Consider the following 6,946-nt stretch of genomic DNA (forward strand, 5'->3'; position numbering starts at 1 on the left):
AAAGTACTACTAGTCCCAGATCCCTTATTGGGATACTGTTGTATTCTTATGTATGTAAACCTACTCCAATTACAATCAGTTCAGCTGATTGGTGAAAATTTTATCTAGGGTCAAATTATTTCAGGATGTCACATGAAAAGAATTTTTGAAGAATTTATTTTAAATTTGCTTGGTCAAATCCTGTTCCAGTTTGAAACACTTTCCCCACCTTGCCTTAAGACTGACTTATAACCTGAAATTACAAGGAAAGCCCTGAATTTTTTTCAGATATTCAGTGGGAAAAAAAAAATTTAGAAGATGTACCAGAAGGAAGTTCACAAGTTCCTAAGTTAGGTGCTCTGAGTCATCCTTTGAGGAGCTTTTCCAATCTTGGTAGTTCTATGATAAGTATATTAAGAACATGTGAATCAAGATCCATTGAAGTTCAAAATAGCACTTTTATATCTCCTTTCTATAAAACATTAATTGTCCTTGAAAAGAAGATCAAAACTAGAAAAAGAACAGCAATGCCATTCATTTTTTTAGTTTACTTTGTTTTGTTATATGGATGTTATTAAAAACTGTAACCCTCTTTCTCTTGGAAGCATACACATATATTCATAGGTGATTCTTAGTCCCATTTTGAAATCTAAAATGAACTCCAACCTGTTCTAATAAATGTTGTGCACTAATTCATTCCTTGAACACTTTTCAAACAGAAGTTCAAACTCCTTTTTTAAAATTTTCCATTACCAATTTCTCTCACTTTTATATCTCATTTTCTTTTTGATACTTCTAGTTATCTGAGAATTTATCCTGTTACCATGTGACTATAGAAACTTAGCTCCCAAGTAACATACATGACATTTTTGACATTTTATATGACATAAAAGACTGATTTTTTATAATTTCCTTTCTTCATCAGTTCATGAAATATTGTCTTCTATTTGTCTCCAAAGATAACCTAGGAAATCTGCAAAAAAGTTTCACACAAAACATTTATATTAGGGGAGAAATCAAGAGTCTACTTCTCATTCAGCAAGTGGAATATGACCATCTCAATCCAACATCTGGAATTCAAGCACACTTTATGTAAGTATGCATTCATATTCTTGAAGCTTACATTCAAGTCTGAGCTTTGTACTTACAGGGAAGGACATCACTGATCTTTGTGTGTGAATTCTACACTTTTATTTTACTGCTTTGGCCCTTGGAAGACAAGACAAAAGATCACTAAAAATAACAAAGACAGACAAACATACTAATTGGTTTGAACTTGGACTAGAATTGCATAGAAAATAAGTTTGCTGTTATTTTATGTAAGGATGTTTTGTCCAGAACTTTGCTGAAATGTTGTAAACCTATGCATATACCAAAGAGTATAATTTTAGTATATAAATATAAGTTTATATAAAATTATTAAATTATATAAAATTATTAAATATAAGTTTAATTTTGTCTGTTTTGAGCTGAAGAGCCTTGTGGCTTAATAATCATCTCCAAGAGTTAAAATGAGTTAACTGAGCATCACTGTGGTAACATGAACACTTTAAAGCATTTCATCTCTAATGAAATCATCTCATCATGAGGGCTCTGATGCTTTTGGCTTAAGTAGTGTAAGGCATTCATGCTATCACAGGGATAAGGCTTCATAAGAAAAATTTTAGAGGATAAGATATCTAATACTGCCCATGTAATAAAAGGCCTTTTGGTACCTTCCACAAGTAGTTTTCTAATGCTGTAGTTTAGACTGACTTCATGAATGTAACACATCCTGTCAACATAATGATCACACATCTCAATTGTATTCTGGTGTAGTCAAAATGGGATTCTGGATTGATTGTTTAAGACCACAGAGACTCACCAATTTAGCCATTACTTGTCACCAACTCCACTCTAAACATTTTGTGGACAGTTTTTGTGACATCAAAGTCCAGTAAACTGACTTTCTGTTATTCAGATTCAGGAAATCAGTAGGATTTGGGTTCAGGCCTATGATCACAGCACAATTCATTTTTGAGAGTCAAGATCTGAAACCAACCCTCTCTCATCACTCCATCTTCCCTTCAATTAACAAGACACACATCTCAAACCTGTTAACAGTGCATAATGTGCTTGCTGATCGGGAAGTTAGTGCTTTCATTGGCAACACCAATTATCAGGAGTTACCAGTTTGTGAACAAATGACGTGTGACTATGAAGCTTGAGATAACCACTGGAATTGAAATCAAAATAAGCAAAATACACTGATTGTGTCAGCAAAACTTTTTTTTGTTTTGTTTTGTTTTGTTTTGTTTTGTTTAAGGAGGATTTTATGCCAAATTATGCCAAATGTAGAATGAAATGTATATTTCATCCTTTCACTGTAATAAGAACATTTAGAAAAAATGGTGGGTATGACTGAACAAATAATAAATAAAAATGATGATGTCTGCAGAAAATCCATAAAAAAATAATTATTCTGGCTTTTATCCAGTATATAAAAAGATTGAACTAGAAGATGCTTCTGGGAACAAATGCCAGTAACTATATTAAGAACTTTAGGTAACATTTTAATCACTTGAGAAATGTTAATTTCCTAGTAATGTGTTTAATAGTAAACTTTGCTTTCTTAATACAACTGCTTTTGAGATCCAAACTTATTAATAGGTGTACTTTACAATAGGGACAATAATTAGAGCTGAGTTTGAAGTACAGGAGGAGCCAAGAAGTAGTACTAGAGAGATTAGCAATAATAGCACAGTGCATGTGAAACCTTAATTTTACTAGACATAACACAACTGTGGATTAGAAGGGGGCTTAACATAAATTAAGAAAAAGGAAAAAATCCTCTTTTTTTTTTTTTGGATAAGTCAAGCCAATCAAGAGAATGTATGATTTTAAAAATTTATAAACTAGAAGTTGACAGTAATTTTCTCAAGCACTCAGGCACATTGCCCTTTTATATTACTATGCTTTATGAATTATGAATTCTGGATGACGAGAAAGCCTAAGGGTGACAACAGAGCTGTGGTGTCAGTATGCATTGTCATTTCACACTGTGAAAGTTCTACTACACCTAGCTGGAATTTTCAAGTTTAAATAATGTCACTGACTGCCAGAAATTTCACTGAGAGATGTGATGAAAATATATGCTCCATTGGTAAGATGCTAATCTCTAATAACTAGAAAAGGGTCGAACACTGAGTGCTTGTCAGGTTTTTTTGTCTAGTATGAATCTTCAGATGTCTCTATATTCCTTCACCATAATTCAACTTCTTTAAGTCAGACACTGAAGCATATAACCAGTTTTCCAGCATTGAGCAGAATGAAATTGGAGTAGAAAAAAAACAGGTGTTCTGTGAGATTTTACATGGCTCCTGTTGCCAAGGAAACAATTTCTTTTGGCTGAATAATGGTAACCCTGGCTGCAAAGCTGGCAGTATAGAACAAGGAAAGGCTATTTATATGTAGTATAAAACATATATTTAGTATACGTACACACACACATACCCTTACATTGAAGAGGGAAAGACAGCAAAACTGAATTGTAACATGAAAACACTGAAGTTTGGAAAACGTTACGAATAACTTCAGTTGTTTGAGGAACCTACTGATTAAAGTGGCATTGGCACTGCCTTAAGTCAATCCCGCTGAAGCATTTTAGTGCCTACTTGAAACTGTGATTCAAAAATGCAAAGTAAAGGTAAAATGCAAAATAAAGTTAAAACACAAAGTAAAGGCCTTCCTGAAAAGAGCTCATCTGCATCCTGTTCCAGCCAAATACTCAACTAGATGTATAATACTGTAGTGCCTACTCAAAAGATGGTGAAGAATCGTTTATAAATTGTCCAATCTCTTTTATGCCTTAGATCCCCCAATTCTGTATCTAAAAATCAGATCTATGAGGATGGACTTTTGCACAAAAAGAGTGAAGCAGTGATGAAAGAACATTAGAAGAATATATTGGCACTTGGCACTTGGCCTTGTTGGACCTCAAACATTTAAGTACTCTTGAAAAAAATGTGAATATATGACTCTCCTACTGCATTTTCAGTTAAATAACAGAGGAGTGCCACTTACTATGTATTTCAAGTGTTTTTAATTCTATATGAAAGGTTATCCATAGCATAGCAAGTTTTTACTCATCTTTGGAAGGAATTTCATATGTAATGTGTAAAGGAAGCAAAATGGTAGCTGTAGGTTATATTTAGTGTTTTGTTCAGTGTAATTTCAGATGGAAACGAGAGACAAACTGTGAAGGTTGGCACTTTTATTAATTTAAAACACAGATTTGTCCCTCTAAGCAGCTCCAGAAAATCAGACTTGAGAGAAAAATTGTTTCTTAAATTAAAAAAAAAAGTAACCAAGGATTAAGTTGGATACTAAAGCTTTAAAATCATCTTACTTATTGTTAAAATGAAAACCATACACTGTTCAGGTAGAAAATATCAGTCTTGGAGGGCAAGACTGGTCAAGAATTAAATCAGTTATAAGAAGGGAAGCTAACTGATATGACTCTTGACCAAGTATTCAGAAATACCTGTGTGAAACAGATACACTATATCTGTATTATTATCTTACAAGAATTCATGGTGGGCTTCTTTCAAAATCAGGCTCAAACAGAAAATGGTGAATATATACACTGCCTTAAAAAAAAAAGTTAAAAAAAAACAGCAAACTATTAAATAAGAAATAAAGTAGGAAATAATCTAGAAAGGATTTTAAGGGCCAGTTAAATAAAACAAACATATAAAGTTATGATCACTGTAGTCATTATCTTGCTCCTTCCTGTAGTACAAGACAATAAGGAAAAAACTTGTAAATATTAAGTAGTTTTCAATGATAATGTGGTTCTTAGCTAATAAAACTGCTTTATTATACTGTTTCTTTCTGTCTAGTAATTATTTTTTCCCTTAAAACTACTGTAGCACTAACGTAATAAACCAATTAAACTTCCAGCATGTGGCCTCTCTCCACAATAAAAGCTACTTTTCTAGGTACTCTTGCATGTAAATATTTATAACATTCTTTTATATTTCCCCCTACCTATAGCAAGCTTTCATTATAATTGTGAAGACATGTGTACCTAAGACCTTCTAAGTATGTGTTACATATTGGAAAAAAATGTTCAGTTATTGAAAAGTATTCACAGATTTACACTAACTTCTAAACTTAAGCAGGCTCAAGTGAATATTTTTTCTTGGAATCTATTTACACCCATCACACTTTTCCACTCTTGAATAAAATAAGAAATTTACTTTCACATATTGTGGAAGAAAACTGTCTCCAATAGATAGGAAAAAGAAAAAAGAGGTCATTGTGTTTTCACCTTATTAATTACTGGATGTAAAAATAGTCTATCCTACAATTCAATGACCTGTCATCAAATTTATTAGGTCAACTTTTCAGAAGAGTTTCTCAAGACTGAACAGGACTTTGATAGACTAAAATATACAGTATAAAAAGGGGTGAAGCACATAAATATCCTTTCCGGTACTGTATTTGAACAAGTTGTCTGAATTTTTGTTATGCTCAGTTTAAACCCCATGAGCAATGCACTTTAATATATCAAATAAACAAGTTCAGTATTATGAATCAAATAGGTTTCCATTCATTAAAATTAAAATTAAATTAAAATAAACAAACAAAAAAACAAAACAAAAAAAAAACAACCACATATCCCACATAATTCAAACCACTAGTTCCAAGGGAAGGATGGAAGATGTGGAAATATATTGCTGGCTATCAACAAGAAGTATTTTATTTAAAGCCACTAGGTGTCACCACATAAATATTTGTAAAATGATTTATCAGACAGAAAAAACAGTTGTCAATAAACAGCTAAGCAAGATTGTAGATGGTTGACTGTGTCCTTACAAAGCCTTGGAAAAAATCTGTAATCTAATCAGGCTTGCCACTAAATACTGGCATTAACACAAAATAATTTTCTACACAGTAAATGAAATTTGAATATAACTTGTCAGTTGTTATTATAATGCACTTCTAACTCATGTAGGCCTTTAGTAATTTCACTTCAAAATAAATGTTTTCCCAAGCAAAAACTTCTCATATCAGAAGGTGGCCTTGTTGTCATGAGAGACTGTCTTGCAAGACTCTTCACACTTGCATGTTCATTGAGACATTTAGTCCTCATAGCACAACTCCTCAGCAGAAATCACATTACTCTGTAGTAACTTTCTGTTGTAACTGAGATCACTGTGCAGCCCCATTGCCATGATGACATAACCTACAGGAAACACAGACATGAGGGGCAAATTTTAGTTGTTTGACTTACTAATGATCTGTTATTAAATCTATTAACTCAAAATAAAAAGATGCTCAAGGCAAGTAATACAGCTTTAACAGGCATACTGAAATGATTTGGTACTTCAGTCACTGTAGGCTGGTACTTCTGAATTCAAGGGGGATTTCATGTGTCTGACGGGAGTATGCAGCCAAAACTGGTTAGCATTCCTGAATCATCCTCAAGTCTTTCAGCTATTGACAGTCTCCACCATGTCACCACATGTAATTCACTCAGGTTCTTTCTTATATTACTGTTTTAATAAGCAATGAATCCAAGTGGATTTACACAATTCTCTTCATTGGGTATATTGTAAATATCTAATGAAAACCATAGATACTCCTCAGAGAATTCAGAAAGCAGCTGAAGAGCTTTAAAAGCTATTTAACTATGATTAATGAAATATCTAATGACACAGTAGCATGAGAGCAATATAGATTTAATAACCAAGCTTGCAGATAATCATAAAGGTTACGCACTGATTTTAAAAGCATTGGGTGTTTATTTTATTTTAACCATTTTCTGCATATATGTCCAGACTGTGTGACTAATCGTAGTAAAGATATTCTAAAGAAAAGTGGAGTGGCCTATGTTGAAGGATAGGATAAGCATCTTCATTTTTTCCCAAAGTATAGAGGATGCTTTTAGGTATGGAACAACATAGTAACTGTTGAAGGGAAA

Source organism: Meleagris gallopavo, chromosome 3, assembly GCF_000146605.3.
Source record: "Meleagris gallopavo isolate NT-WF06-2002-E0010 breed Aviagen turkey brand Nicholas breeding stock chromosome 3, Turkey_5.1, whole genome shotgun sequence".
NCBI classification, from domain to species: Eukaryota; Metazoa; Chordata; class Aves; order Galliformes; family Phasianidae; genus Meleagris; species Meleagris gallopavo.